General features: G+C 43.6%; 2 long non-coding RNA genes across 2 annotated transcripts; one reads left to right on the forward strand and one right to left on the reverse strand.

Annotated features, from left to right (window-relative positions):
- Window positions 1-8847: 8847 nt before the first annotated feature.
- On the reverse strand, window positions 8848-10955 carry LOC121795425. The gene is made up of 2 exons (XR_006049466.1): window positions 10819-10955; window positions 8848-9314 (listed from the first exon to the last, which is right to left on the reverse strand). It is a non-coding gene; the product is annotated as an uncharacterized LOC121795425 (long non-coding RNA).
- Window positions 10956-13309: 2354 nt separating this feature from the next.
- Window positions 13310-13864, forward strand: LOC121795426. Its single transcript, XR_006049467.1, has 2 exons — window positions 13310-13547; window positions 13625-13864. It is a non-coding gene; the product is annotated as an uncharacterized LOC121795426 (long non-coding RNA).
- Window positions 13865-16412: the final 2548 nt, after the last annotated feature.

Raw genomic sequence — 16412 nt, forward strand, 5'->3', positions numbered from 1 at the left:
TCGCAAGCGGCATCACCTGCAACCGCCTGCCAAAACGTCCTCTCTCATGCCTACACTATAATCGTTTTGCCTTTTTATTTCTCGTTACCTATTCTCTCTCCAATATTCACAAACACAAAAATCCCTAATTTCCTCTCCCCTTTTACTCTCTCTAACCCTAATTTGCTAATTCCGCCCCAAATTCTTTACAAAAATTCCCCAAAACAACATCCATGGAAAACAAACAAGGAACTGGAAGCACCTCAGGGTCCGCCGACTCTGGGGCGGCGGCGTTTATGGCCGAGCTATTCCAGAAATTTGGGGGTGCGGAGAAGGCGATGGAGGCATTCGCCATGTTTTCAACCGCAATGGGTAAATCCGTACAAGCTGCTCCGTCTTCTAGTGTACCACAACCGGAGACCGTCTCAGAACCCTTCGCCGAACCTGAAACCGTTCAAGAATCCACGACCCCTAGCCCGGAACCAACCACCGCAGGGAATCGTGAAGACGACTCAGATTTGGTCACAGTGTTAGAATTGTTGGCTATGTGCGAACCAAGATTAGACTCTGCAACTAGGGGGTGAAGCCCGTACTTGCTAGTGAGGAATATGTTGAGAAAGTTGTTCTGAACCCGTCTGAGGAAGTAAGAGTTTCTGTTGCTGATGTTAGTGTTTCTGAGGGGGAAACCCCTGTTTTGGAAGAATCTGTGGGGGGGGAAGCCCCTATAGTTGGTGAAGGTGGGGGCGACGAGGCCCTAAATTCTGAACAAAATGTGGAGGGGGATACCCCTGAGAAACCGGTGGGTACTGAGGCCCACGTCGGAGAAGGATTTGAGGGGGTAGAGACCCCTGTTTACATCTCGGGGGCAACCCCATTGTTGTCCAAGGAGGGAGAAGCCCTCGATTCTGAAATTAGCCAGGAACCCGCTGACGCCGGGGTGAAGTTGATTGTGGATCTGACCGAGATCCCAGAGGAGACCGACTCGCCGGTCAACCCCAGAGATGCTAGGAGGCGGGCTCGCCGGAGCCTCATTGATGAGATTGATGAAACTGTGGAGCCGACGGAGGAAGAATTGCTGGGTCCAGAGACCGCAGCATCTGAACAGGTGAACTCTCCCAGACCTGGCAGGGGGGAGAGTGATGAGGAGAAACGTCGCCAAGCGACTGAGAAGAAAAGGAAGGGGAAACAAATTGCTCCTTCCTCGACCAAGAAGGCGAGAGGGAACTCTACTGAATCCACGCTTCCGCCGGCAGCTAAGGTGCCATATGCCGCAGAAACCGAGAGCCCTTCTGAGTCCAGCGACTCGGAAGAGGAACAAGGAGAGGAATTCAACTTTGAGCCAACCGAAGTGTGGATAACAAACAGCTTGCTAGATGAAATGAGGACGTTTGACGACCCAAAGCGCACGGCCATTTATAAGGAGAAGAGTACTGAGGGGAAGGTCGCTAAGTCCGGAAAGATGTATAGCTCATCGGAGCTCAAAACGATTGCTTGCAACGATGAATTCCGGACTTATATCGACGCAATAGGCTTCGATTGGTTGCTCAAGCACAGTACTACCGAGGTTCCGATTGACCTGGCCCGAGAATTCTTTTCCACCTTCCGATTTAAGTCCACTACCGATTTGGATGCCGACTCCATTAATTTCAGACTTTTCAGTGAGGAACATACGATGAGCATCCGGGAATGGACCTTGCGGATGGGTTTGCAGACGCGAACGGAGGACGATGAAGGCCTGTGGAGCGAGAGGATGATTGGTCCCCCGAAAATGACGCCGGGATTCAAAGCGCAAAGCGCATGGGAGTTCTTGACTCACCCGAGGGTGGGTCAGTTTAAAACAAGCTTTTCGAAGGCACACCACATCGAAAATAGGGTCCTGAGGTTTGCCCAGACTTTTATTAGTTACAATTTAATGGGCACAGCCAACAACGCTCTGACTACCGCCGATCTGTACTTCACATGGTGCATGGCTACGGGGGTAAGAGTTCACTTGGGCTACTGGATAGCCCAAGCCTGCCATCAAGTGACTGCAAATCCTTCCCGGCACCTATACACGTGCCACTTGCTCGGAGCTTATCTGCAGAGGAATGTGATCATGAAGATCCATAAGGCATGCCGAGAGGTAAAGACATGTTCGCCCCCTGAGGTTTTTAACATGGATTATTTTTTCAATAAAGGGTTGCTGATTGCACGCGGAAGGGAAGTATGCTTTTACGAGGTTGGGCAGTCAGAGACTCAGGTGAAACAGGAATCCGATGTGGTGGAAGTGAAGAATACTACTGGTTTGGAAGCAGGAGCCAGGATAGAAGTAGAGGAAGTGCGAAAGGAGGTTGGTTGGATGAGGTCAGAAATGAAGATGGTTCGGAATGAAATTGTGTCCCTGCGGGGTAAAGGGAAGGATAGTAGTGAGGCTGAGAAAGTGAGGAAGGAAGTCGCCGGAGTACGAATGGAGATGGAAGAAATAAGAGTAGAAGTTCGGAAGGTTAGGGAGGAAATGGTGACCCCCAAGGGGCGCATGTCTGATCTTGTGGCGACATCGACCAGATGTACTGAAAAGATGACGGAAGGTGTTGAGTTGATGATGGCAATGACAAAGTGGCTTAGAGCAAGGTTCCCAGAGACACCGAAGGAACTTCCGAAGCCTAGCGGCGATTCTACAACGCCAGGTCAAGGAAGTCTGACTGCGCAGAAGCCACCGCATGCCCCGAGGCCCCAGACTACTCCATCTCCCTCTCGGCCCGTGATATTGAAGACAACCGTACCCCGCCCGACAGAAGAACGACAAGAGAAGCCGGAGTTGCCAGCCAGAAAGAAAGCTAAGGTGACCCACCAGACAGCGCCCCCAAAGTCTGGCCATCGCGGGGGCCAAACCCCGAATTGAACCCCCCACGGAGCCAAGTAACCCTTATTTTATTTTATTTTATTTTATTTTCCGTTTTGTTTGTGTTCTTATATGCCAGCATGCTCTGTAATTGTACATATGTGTTGCCTTTCTTACACTTAGCCCAACTTTTGGTCTAAGTGTGAGAAGGGGGTGTTTTGTTTTTTTGCATGCCTTAGTTTGTTTGTTGCGCCTTCTCCCACTTAGCCCGATGCTCGGTCTAAGTGTGAGAAGTTTTGCTCTGTATTTGTGTTTGTTGTTGTTTGCTTTATCAGTCTGCTGTTAGTACTTCCCTTTTCCCCCCTTCACTACGATGGCATGGGGACAAGCTTGAGTGAAGCGGGAGGGGGGGGGGAGTAAGTATCGTTTTTGTGTCTTAGGATGTGTGCTTCGCATGAGCTAGCTAGATAATAAGGCAAGATCCCCTTAGTAAGAGTGATTGAAGAGAGAAAACAGATCAACTTTGACACTTTCTTCCTTAATAAGCCGAATGCGATCTGAATGAAGTTAGGACGATGGAAAACGCCTTAGATAACCTAGCTGTACAGCCCTACTATAAAGAGAGTTATAAGCCTAAACACTTTTAGAGCTAACATGAAACAATAGGCTATCACTTGATGCTTAGGGAGTAGAGTATGAAGGAAAAAAAAAATGGGTTAAGGAGGAATAAGCTGGACGAAGTCCAGGGAAAAAAAAGGAGGAATAAGCTGGACGAAGTCCAGGGAAAAAAAAGGAGGAATAAGCTGGACGAAGTCCAGGGGAAAGGGGTTGTAATACAGAAAAATGAGGAAGAAAAAAAAAAATCGTAGCCTGGCCCAGGGAAATTCATAGGAAAGGAGGAAGAATAGGGAGAAAACTCTCATAACCCGACGCATCAGTGGTATAACTCTAACTTTGGAGCGTTTTTGATCCTAACATCCCTGGTGAGGAATGAGTGATCGAGCGAACCTAACAGATGGGAAATCAATAGGCTATCTTGAATAACTGACAGACCGTTTAGGCAGACGAAGGAAGGGGGAAGATTTGAAGACTGTAATCGATCAGATTGAACTTGAACTTGTGGGGATAGTAGCTTAAAAATTCGAAACTAGTTCATGCTTGTTTGTTTTGTTGTGTTTCTGTTCTTTGTGTTATTTTCTTTTCTAAGTCTGTAGTTGCTTAGGTCTAGGAGTTTGTTTTGTTTTCATTTTTTTTTTAAGTTTTACTTGGTAACCATGCATTGAAATTCGCCTTATTCCTATTTTCTTGTCTTCCATACTTGAGGACAAGCATGGTTTAAGTGTGAGCAGTTTGATAAGGCTAATTTCATGCATCGGTCTAGGGGTTCATTTCATGAAATTACTGGGTCTAACGCATTGAATTAAGTCAGGTATGTGAAGTTTTTCGCCAGATCCAGGAAAAGAAGAGGACGCTTGCATGGTCCTAGGAAACTGGCGAAAGGGTGAACAATTGGAAGAAAATTGCTAGACGGAGGAAGCCTCGGAGTTGAAGGGTAGAATAGGGATTTCTACGAAAACTCTAGAAGGCTATGTCCGCATCTATAAAAGGGAGAAGCATGCAGGCTGGAGGGACCTTCTCGGGTGGAGGCCTCACTAACAGCCCCCTTGCTCGATTCACCTTTCCACACACTTGACTTCAAAATTCGCGAGAGATTCCAGTTAGCACTTGGCTGGGGTTCACGTTTTAGCTTTCTGAGAGTGGTTCGAGGGATGTAACACCGTCCTAGTTCAAGGGCGAAGAAACAATTTACATTTCCGTTGCTATTTACACTGATTCCGCCGAGCTTCGCTGTTCGAAGCTCGGTTTTCTTTTGTTAACCAATATTTCCTGTTTTATTCCAGATTTTACTTTCGCTTATGTCTATTGTGTTCATTTCTGGTTTGCTGGTTGAGTTCGCTTGATTTCGAGTTGGATTGTCGGAGTTGTTTATTTTTTTGCAGTTGGTTTCTGATTATTTGCTGATATTTTTCGTTTGGATCTGAAGAATGGTTCTGTTTTTGGATGAATCGGAGGTTGGGTTTTGCTGGAGTTTGTGATTTGTTTGCAGATTGTTCTTGATTGATTGAATTTGGCGGTGATCGGAGTAGATCTGTTAGAATCGGAGTTATGGAGTTGATTTAGTTGATTGTTGAGTTTGGATTCCTTGGATCCGGAGTAGATTAAGCGTCCGACGTGATTCTGAGCAGGAGTGTTTAAATTTCATGCCTAGCTTACGTGTTTTCATTTCATTCCGCCTAGTTTACGTAGATTTGGTTTATTTCCAATTTGTAGCAAGTTTCCGGCATCTCAATTTCTATATTCTGTTCGAATCTGGGAGTATGCTCTGTTTTCTGCATTTGCGTTTCTGAATCTGTTAGGAACTTTGCATGCGAAGCTAGCTGGAGCTGATCTGTTATCTGCAGCTTTTTACCGTACTTGCTATATTTGGAATCATGTTCCCCGCTGTTTTATTCTTTCTGCCTAGTCTCAATCAGTTAGTTATTTACTCAGTCAAGGAAGTGATTGTGTCTTTCGGATTTGATGTCTGATTCCAGTAAGTTTTCTGTGTCCTAGGTCTAGCGTTTACATTTCTTGCCTAGATCTAGTGGTAGTTAAAATCTCAACCCCTTTGCGTGGCAGCAGCCGTTTGTTTCCATAGTCTCTTAGCACTACCCTGCGAATCCATCTCTGTGGGATCGACCCCACTTCCCTATACTAATTCATAGTATTCGGGTTGAGGGATTTATTTTTTGAAGGGGAGTCGAGTGTGTCCAACGACAAAAACACTGTAGTTCTCTTGAGTTCCTGGACCCAGTGATCAAGTGGATTTAAGGAGCGTTGTGTCTGGACCGAGCCTTGCATTAATTCTCATATGTGCACACTTGCTTATTCTTGAGTCTAGTCATTCGACATTAGAGTCGAGAGGCAGGCCCAACACGCTTCAGTCATAGTTAGAGTCTAGGGTAGGATAGAGTCAGTCAAGGGAGTAACCAGGCTAGAATTCGACTTACTTCTTTTTGTTTGTTCTTCATGCTTGAGGACAAGCATGTGGTAAGTGTGAGCAGTTTGATAAGTCGTATTCTAAGCCTTGGTTACTGGTCAGTATGATGTGCATAATTGAATTATATCTGCAAAACAGTTGCTTAAGTGTGCAGGTTGAGTGTTCTAACCAGTAGGCAAAGCTTCAGATACTTCAAGTGAAAAGGGCGTCGGGATGTTGTTATCCTGACCAGTATGCATGCCAAAAAGGCTCGAGATGGAGAAGAAGGATAGCTGGGAAGATCAGCCGCAAGCAAGGGAGCAAAAGAGTCATTTTATGTTTGAAGTCTACCCTAAAAATCAAGGGAGGCCTCCCTATAAAAGGAAGCCACTTGGAGAGAGAATCATCATCAATTAGTTAGTTAACTCCTACGCTTAGTTAGCAATTTCTCTTCGGTAGATCCCTCCTTCGGCATTATCCTTCGTAATTCTCGTTCCTCGCCACAACCATGGTCACTTGAAGATCGTCAGTTCGCCGGAGTTCCATCCTCTCGTTTCAGCCAGCGTGTTTCGAATTTGTGACAGTTTCATCGCCCGGGGTGGCAAAACAATCTTTATTCGCTTTCTTAGTTAACTTTTACTTGTTTTCTTTCGTTGGATTTGCTGCATTTTCAGTACTTATCATCCTTTGAAGTGTTTTGTTGAGATCCAAACGTTTTATGCAATGAAGTTGTTTTTATTCATCTCTTTCTGTTCAAATCTGTTTCATTCTGCCTAGGTAGCTTAGATCTAGTTGTTGCAGTAATTTCTATGTGTTGGAAGCATGGTTTCATTTGGAGTTGTTCGATCTTTGATTTGTTAGTTCAGTGGCTATTTAGATTTATTTTCCAGAAGTGTCTTAGTGTGAAATCCGAGTTTACGTTATTCTGCCACCTTGCATGTTGACCAGTAAGCATAATTGTAGTTTCATTAGTTTAATCTTTTGATTTTAAGTTTTAATTGTAGATCTGTGTTCTTGAAGTTGTTAATCTGTGTTTTTATGGTGATGAATCTGGTTTTGCTGATCTGATTTGATTTATGTTGAAGAAGACAACATCTCCATCCAAGTTTGGGACCACTTTTGCTTTTTAACAACTTTTTACTTTTGTCCTTTACTTTTCCTTACTTTTCAGCTGTTACTTTTAAGACCTATAGGCCTAGTCACCTAACTACCTCTTTCCCTCTGATATTCTGTTTAGCCTTTTATAGTAAACTCGTACCTTCTACATTTATTAGCCGAACATCATGTTCCCCACTCACACGTACACAGCCGCCTGTCCAACACCTTTCTCACCTCCTAGTCAGTAGAGTACTACCTTAAATTCCAGCTTAAATAAGTCTCAACCCAAAGCGTGGTAGCTAACCAAACCCTCCAGAATATCACCACAATCACTCCAACCGTCACCATCTCTGTGGGATTCGACCCCTACCTTCACTATACTACCCAGTAGAAGAGGGTTGAGGAATTATTGATACCAGGTTTTAGGCTTAGCAGGGGATTGTTTCATCCTGGTCAGTAGGATACACCCTTTGCTTGAAACGACACCTACAAAAACCTGCTCTTTCACCGCCACTCGGGAAACCTCTTCCATAACTTCTCGACGACTAGGTTGCTTTAATCTTTGAGGACGATTACTTTGATCTTGGGCAATTCCTTTGCCCCGATCACCACGTCCCGGTCCACCACGAGAAGAAGACATAATGCAAAATGAAAGTAGTATGGAATATGGAGTATTGAATAAATGGTAAATTACGAACACAACAACAAACATAGTAGTAAACAACTTGAGCAATTAGAGAGTATGGGGAGAGAATAGAGAAATTGAGATTGAGAATGAAATCCTTGTTAACACAAGAATGAGGTGAGTAAAAATGATGGGGGAAGTAGGGTATTTATAGGAGTAAAATTGGAAGAAATAAAAAAAATACAAATTTCAAATTTCGGCCGGTTTACCGCCTGAACCGGCGGTTCAGTCCACAGTTTCTGACCGATTTTCAGGCCTATACACTGCCACCTGAAAAAGGTGCTGAACCGTCGGTAACTAGCGGTTTACATCAGAAACCGCCGGTTTTCGGTAGAAACCGACGGTTTCTGACGTAAACTGCCGATTTTTCTACACACTGAAAGTTTGTTCGGAACCGTGTGTGCTTTTATGTTAGGTCATGCTTCTCAAGTCCAGAGAATCCACTAGATCACGAGGTCTAGGAACTCAGAGGATCTCAGAAGTCTCAGTCGTTGGACACACAAATTCCTCATTCAAAACCCTCAACCCGCTATACTATGAATTAGTACAGGGAAGTATGGATCGATCCCACGAATACGGATGCATAAGAAAGCATTTAGAAGACTCTGGAAAGGTGAATGGGCTGCTGCCACGTAATTTTGGGTTGAGGTAAACTATTACTAGACCGAGGAAGAAAATATGACACTGTACCTAGGAAACTGAAAACATCATGTAGGTATGTAACATATTCGTAATTTCAATCTCTCAAACAAATTTCCTTGACCTAGTAAACAACTACCTAAATTAGCTAGACAGAAAAAACGCAAGCAGTGAGGACCATCTCCCTAAAACAGTAAGGTACGGACGGAAAGCTGCAACTAACGAACTATGAATTTAACTAACAACGACATGCTTTTCCTACTGATTCAAACGCGAATATGAAGAAAACAGAGTAGATTTTCAGATTCAAACAGAATGTAAAATTTCGGACGTCGGAAACTTGCGATTAGCCGGAAGTTAAACAGATCTACATATACTAGACAGAAGGAAATAAAAATACGGAAATGAGGCATCAAACTACGACTACTCTGTTTCAGATCCACACATCAGATGCTTAATCAACTCCGGATCCAAGCAATCTGAACCCAACAACAATCATCAACGATTCTACTCCGACTCGACAAGCAAATGCGAAAAACATCCAATTGAGTAAATAACTACGAGCTCAGAAATAAAACATCATTCATACTTGAAATAGATATCACCATATCAGAAAACAGAAATTGCATAAATCAACGATAATTTTTCAGAAAAACAGAGCCGAGCTTCGAACAACGAAGCTCGGTGAAATTCACAGCAACGGAATGAAATGAAAGCAGTAATTGTATCTTCGCCCTACGCAAGGACAGTGTTACCCAACAACACATAGAAAGTGAAACCCGTAATCCCCTACAACTTCCCGGACATCTCCCAAGTGTGTAGAAGTAAGTGAGCCAAGAGAGCCAAAATAAAACCTAAGGAGCCGAAAAACTCTATCTTTTCTGCATGCTCTCTCCCTTATGTAGGCGCGGAGGATCTTCTAGAAGCCTTCGCATAAATCTCAATTCTGCCCTTCAGCTTCGCTGTTTCCTCCGTCTAGTCATTTTTCCCATATTGCTCACTTTTATCGCCAATTCCCTACGCCATGTAATCATCCTTCTTTCTTCCTGGACCTGGCGACACTTACTACACACCTAGCTTAAAAACATGTGTTAGACCCCGTGAATGCATGAATTCAAACTTTTAATCAATGCATGAAATTAGTCTTATCAAACTGCTCACACTTAAACCATACTTGTCCTCAAGTATAAAGACAAGAAAAAGAAATCAGGCGAATTTCAATGCATGATTATCCTATGACCGACTCTACAAACAAAACACAAACTCCTAGACCTAGACATACTAACAGACTAACAAAGAGAAAATAAACACTTAAAGAAAAACACAAAGGCATGAACTAGTTTCAACTTTTAGGCAGTTGTCCCCACAAGCTTAAGGTCTATCCGATTTGTCTACAGTCTCCAAATCCTCCCCTTCCCTTCTTCTACCTAATCGATCTGTCAGTTCGTCAAGATAGCCTACTGACTTTCCAATTGTTGGATTCACTCAATCGTTCATTCCTCACCAGGGATGTTAGGATCGATTCACTCTTAAGTCAATGACACACCACTGATGCTTCAGGTTATGAGAGTTTCTCCTTCCTACCGTCCCCTTTTTTCTTTTTAATTCATGGGTCAGGTTACTATTGCTTCCTGCCCTAAGATTTTTTTTCTTTCTATTCCCCCTTTCATATATATATATATATATATATATATATATATATATATATATATATATATATATATATATATATATTATCTCTCTGGACTTCGTCCAGCTTATACCTCCAATTTTTTTATTTTATTTCTCCCCTGGACTTCGTCAAGCTTATACCTCCTTTTCCTGGACTTCGTCCAGCTTATACCTCCAGAAACCCTATTTTTTTCTCCTTCAAACTCTTCTCCCTAAGCAATCAAGTGGTGGCCTCCCTTTTTTTTACAAGTTAGCTCTAAGTGTATATGCTTATAACTCACATTTATGGTGGGGCTTCACAACTAGGTAATCTAAGGCATCCTCTATCGTCCTTATTTCGTTCAAACCGAATTCAGCTTATTAAGGAAAAGGCATCAAAGTTGACATGCATCCTATCTTCAATTGATCTCACTAAGGGGATCTTGCCTTATTATATTCACTAGCTCATGCGACACACAAAAACCTAGACCTAAAGACTCCTATCGATATTAAACACAAATTGTACTACTCTCTCCCCCTCCCGCTTCACTTAAGCTTATCCCCAAGCTATCCCAGTGAAGGGGGGAAACAAGAAAGTAATAACAGACCACAACAAAATACAAAACGCACATCATACAGAACAAAAAATGCGCATAAACAAAACAAACTTCTCACACTTAGACCGAGCAACGGGCTAAGTGGGAGAAATTACAACAGAACAAAAACCAAAACATGCCCAAAAGCAACACAAACTTCTCACACTTAGACCAAAGATTGGGCTAAGTGGGAGAAGACACACATAACACAAACACAAATATCTACATCAAAAGGCATGCTAAAAAAACAACACAAACACAAAACAACAAACATATAAACGCATAAAAAAATGGAAAGAAAAAGAAAGAAGAACTGAAAGTTAAAAGTTACTTGGTCATGGGGGGTCTCAATTCGGGGTTTGGACCCCTCGGGAGCCAAACTGGGGTGGAACATAGGGTCGGGTCATTTTCGCTTTCTTCCTGGCCGGCGACTCCAGTTTCTTCTCATCCTTCTCACTCTTGTTAGGCACTGACTTCTTTACTGACAGGGGTTTAGATGCAGATGGGGTTATCAGGGGCCTGGACACTGGTGGGGGCTGCTGGAGAGAAGAACTTCCCTGCCATGGCGGCTTGGACACACTGCTGGGTCCAGCGGGCAATTTCTTCTGGGGCTCGGGAAACTTCTCCTTCAGCCACTTGGTCATCATCATCATCAAGGTGACGGCCTCCGCCATACGATCATTCTGTGCGGATGACCTCCTGGCCAACTCAGTAATACTGCCCCTGAGGACTTTTAACTCGTCCCGGACTCCGCAGAGGTCTTTCCTCATGTAACACCCCGACTTTTTCTACCATTTTTTATTGTGTTCTTTAAAGGATGTCGTTTGTACACAGGAAAAATTTTGTCGTTTGTACACAGGAAATTTTTTTTGGCTTTGTTTTGTTTGTCGAGAGAAGAAATGTCATTTTTGGGCCTATAACAATTATCCTTTTCTATCCTAATTTATTTATTCCAAGCCCAATTCTTTTTGGAACTATTTCTTTTGAGCCCAATTTCTTCATAGACTTCCTTTTGTGCAAGCCCAATCCCTCCTTCACATGAAATGGAACGCCAACTCCATGACCTTCCATCTTCCATACTCCTTATCTTCCATCTTCCACATTCAATTCTAAAATCAAAGTCACACAAGTTAATATATCAAGATCCTTCATTTATCTCCTCTCCTACCCTTCCACTTCAACATTTTCAAGCAAAAATCAGTGAGAGAGAGTGAGAGCCGAGAGAGAAACGAGAGAGTAAAGGAATTTGCTGCCTTTGTGCTTCAATCATCCCAAGTCATAGGTAAATTCATTCAAAGTTCATATATCATTCCTTTCGGCTCTATCAAGTTCACAATCAAACGAAGGTAAAAATCCTTTTCCTTTTGATCGGTGTTATTCATATCATGTTCGTCATACATCATTCCCACACATAACTCAATCATCAATCGAACACCGCCGTGGCTAATCGAAAACACGAAAGAATATAACCTTGTTTTAGAACTTATCTTTCGGGTTGGTTTCGGGGAGGTTCGGAGGTGAATCTGGGCTGTCCCGTCTAAAGTCGGGGGCTGCGACCGTGTTTCGGGGCTGCTGTGACAGCAGCGGGGCTGTTCGGGTTGGTTTCGGTGCTGTTCCGATTGACGTCGGGGCTGTCCGGAGCTGGTGAAGAGTTCCGGTGGCTGCTCACGAACAGCGGCGGCAGTTTCTGGTGTGGAACGGCGGCGGTGTCCCTAATTCCGCCAGCGAGCAGCGAATAGCTGCGATTTCCGCCGGGGAAGACAGCCGCGGTGGCTGCGGCGAATTGGCGAATCAGCAGCAGCGGCGGCTGAGCGACGACTTCCTTGTCCTCTCGCTGCATCAGCGTTTTCCGCGGAAGAGACGACGGTGGTGGTGGTGAAACAGCGTAAAGGTCGCCGGCGTAAGGACGATGGAGGCCGACGGATTTGGGATTCCTCCAAATGAGGATCTATGGAAAATTTGGGGGAAAATTTTGGTAAGAAGAGTGAAGGAGGCGGAAGTGCCGAGAGAGAGAATGGAGTATTTTTTGTTGACTCCTTTTTCTTTGACTTTTAAATTGGGCCTTGATAAAAAAAACATTGGGCCTTTGCTTTATTTAATGAATTTGGGCTTAATAAATTAATTGGATGATTTATTTAAGTTTGGGCCCGCTTTTATTTTATTTGGGGCTTCTTAATTAAATTGGAGAGATAAGGTGGGAAAATAATTAAGTCTTGGGCCTTCTAAATAAATAATTGGGCCGATAATTAATTGTGCGGAATTATTTATTTAATTCTCAGAATAATTTAAGGTACGAAATAAATATAATTTCGAAGAGAAATAGTTGCGATAATTATACACTTAAATAATTTTTGAGAAATTGTTTCGATATTATGGAGGGAAATACGAGGAGCCAACGGAGGAATTATGGGCGTAAGCGGCCGACCGGCGTCGCACACGATGCCTTGGGTGGCCGCCGAATAATCGAGAATGCACAAAAACCGAGAAAATGAGATAAAAGACTTTAATTAGAGTGCATGCATTCTAAATGTTGTCGTTATTGAAATTGATGTGTACTTTATTTACTTTTTTGAAAAGGTGGTTCGCAAGCTCGTTAAAGTCGGATCGAGAAGTTATAAAAGGAAATTTCTAAGCTATCGAGGTGGGCTTTATTCCTTAAACTCTTTTATCTGCAAGTATATGTATATGGTGAAATAAGGGTGGTTTAATTATTATGTCATGCCGTATTTTATGTTTTGAATTGCCTATCTGATTGTCTACTAGGATAATGTCCTACTAGACTTTGATGGTTAACGAATTCGGGCCTAACTAGGGTCTAAGCCCTACTTAGGCTAGTGCACTGATGGGGATCGTGAGCCATCCTTTAGGTCGGCCGGTCCAGTGATCGAGTTTGTGGCCACATTCTCGTTTTACATGATGGTTCAGATATGGTACATGATGGGGGATGACGATGATGTTTGCATGCGCATGCACCTTTTTATGGAAATGATTTTAGTGTCTCTCGACCTTTTAAAGTAAAACCCGAGTTTCACTCAATGGTGGCTTGACAAAACCTATCCGGTAAAAATGTATTTCGGGCATGAGTTCACTGGGTGCATCAAGTACTCAGCCCCTGTATATGTTTTCCCTATGTACAGGTTGAGCGAGGACGGGAGGCGGAGGATGTTGAGCAATGGGCCAAGATTCATATTCAATAAACGTTCCGGTTGCTACTGTGTCTTCATACATAGTAGTAGTCAAACTCTCAATTGCTTCTGCTACTCTAAGTTTTACAACTATGTTTTTCTTTAAATTTGTTGGACTATTTTTATTCGAACCATGTTGTTTCATGACCTAAGACAATGATTTGTTAATGAAGTTTCGTCTTTCGATCTACATGTCGTACCCCTTTGATTGTTTTCCCCTCTTCCCCTCTTCTTAATTCCCCCATTAGTCGCGACAAACCGTACTTTCTATCCTTAGGTAGTGCGGTTGTGACACCTCATCTCGCCCATCTCCTTTCTGACGTCACTGAGCTCCTTCTGCATCATGCCCATGCCCCTCTTCACCTCTTCGTACTCTTCACTGTTCACTATTCACTGTCTCGACACCATCCTGCTCTGGCTTCACTTGGGGTTCCGCTCTGCCAACCTCATAAAAGCAAACATCCTTCCCGTGCATGTAGAGCAGGCCCTTGTTGAAGAAATAATCAACGCTGAAGATCTCGGGCGGCTCTCACATTACTACCTCCGGCGCAGATTTTGCTATCATCATGATTGTGTTTCACTGAAGGTAAGCTCCGAGAAGGTGGCATGTGTACATGTGGCGGGAGGGATTTACAGCCATCTGGTGACAAGCCTGAGCTAACCAATAGCCCAGGTGTACCCGCACGCCATTAGCCATGCACCATGTAAAATAGAGGTCAGCAGTAGTTAGGGCAGAATTGGAGGTCCCAATCAAATTATAACATATAAAAGTCTGAGCAAAATGCAGGATACGGTTGTCGATATGGAATGCTTTCGAGTAGCTAGTCTTGAATTGCCCCACTTTAGGATGGGTGACAAATTCCCAAGCAGACTGCGGTTTGAAACCGGGAGTGTACTTCGGAGGTCCCACGACGTGCTCGTTCCAAACGCCTTCATCGTTTTCTGCGCGGGTAATCAACCCCAACCGGAGGGACCATTCTCTGATACCCATTTCATGTTCTTCTGTAAAAGTCAGAAAGTAATCGTGTCAGCATCAAGATCGGTGGTGGGTCTCAGGAGGAAAGTTGAGAAAAACTCTCTGGCCAATGCTGTCGACACCTGTGCGTCACTATGCTTTAAAAGCCAATCGAACCCAATTGCACCGATGTACTGACAAAACTCCTCATCTGAATCTATCTCCCGTAACTCTTCCCGATCGTACCGTTTCCTGGATTTCGCTAGCTTGCCAGAACCACACCGCTCTTTGTACGTTGCCGCCCTCTTTGGATCCTTGAACTTCTCTCTATTGCTTCCAACAATCTTTTCGTCAACCAGACTTCTGCTGGCTCAAAATTCAACTTCTCCTTTTGTTCATCCATCTCTTCTTCATCAGACTCACTATCCAGAGTAGGGCCAACTCATTCCTTGGCGAAGGGAACTTTAGTAGGGGTTGTGAGTGGAGCCTCATCAGATTTGCCCGCTGTAGTATGCTTGGACTTCTTGGTCCGGGAGGTAGCAGCATGCTTGCCTTTTCTTTTGCGTTCCTCCGCCAGGCGGCGCTCCTCTGCTTCGTCCTCCTTCTTGCTAGACCCAGGGATCTGCTCCCCTTGTCTGCCTTCTGTTCCCGGGGCTAGGCACTCCTCCTCTGTGGGTAGGGTGAGATCTTCTATCTCATCCCTTAAGCTTCTCCTGGCCCTAAGTCTGGCCTCCCTTTTATCCAGCGGCGAATCTGTGGCCTCCGGAATCTCTACCAGATCTACCATCAATTGTAGCCCACTGTCCTTGAGCACCGAAACGTCCTCAGTAACGGGGGCCTCTCCCCCTTAAGACAAATTCCCCCCTCAATGTAAACAGGGGTTTCCCCCTCAGCAACTAACAGATCAACTGAAGGGGTTGGCAGCGGAAGCGTGCATGAGATCCGATCACATAAATTTGATCTATTTAGCAGATTATTTAGACAAATTCTATTCGCGTAATTATCACATGTATCATGCTCATAACTTGAATTAAAAACATGCTTTAGCATATAAAATCCCTAAAACATGCTCACTACGGAATTAGCCAATTTACCTCCTTGATTCAATCAAGAATCGATGATGGCTTGCTCCGTCTCCACGTGAAGATCTTCAGTACTTGACCTCTGATCTTCTGACTGGTGTCCCGGACTGTATACTGATATTTGTGTGGGCAAATCTCACCAAAATACTAGGACTCGAATAATGAAGACAGAACTCAGCTCACGGAGGGAGCAATTTTCGAATTCTCTCTCTTTCTCTAGAGGGGGACGAAAATTGTTGCTATAATAATTATGTTTTCTGTCTCCTTTATTCTCCTATTTATAAAGTCACATATTGGGCCCAGTCAGGGATGTAATGAAGAATTTGGACATGGCCTCACCCAATTAGCTTTTTACTAATTAAATTGAACCCACAATTTAATATAAGCTTATATTGGAATATTACAAGCAGCCACTACAGAAGTAATATTGCACTGCCTTTCCAAATCCGAAATTACAAGTATTCCGGGTTTCCTTTTATTTGTTTAATTCATTTCCCGCGCTTAAGATAGAAACATCAATTAATTAATTAATGTCTGCGTCTGCTATGGACTTAATTAATTAACATATTTTATTCTCCAAGAGTGGACTTAGCAAGAAACTCTTATTTATTATTCATAGAGTAATTAAACTCTAACTAGCTAGGTTCCGAACAATAAAACCTCGTTTCGAGCTCCTCTTGTGGATGTTATCAAACGAGACTCT

This window comes from Salvia splendens, chromosome 3 (assembly GCF_004379255.2).
Source record: "Salvia splendens isolate huo1 chromosome 3, SspV2, whole genome shotgun sequence".
NCBI lineage: Eukaryota > Viridiplantae > Streptophyta > Magnoliopsida > Lamiales > Lamiaceae > Salvia > Salvia splendens.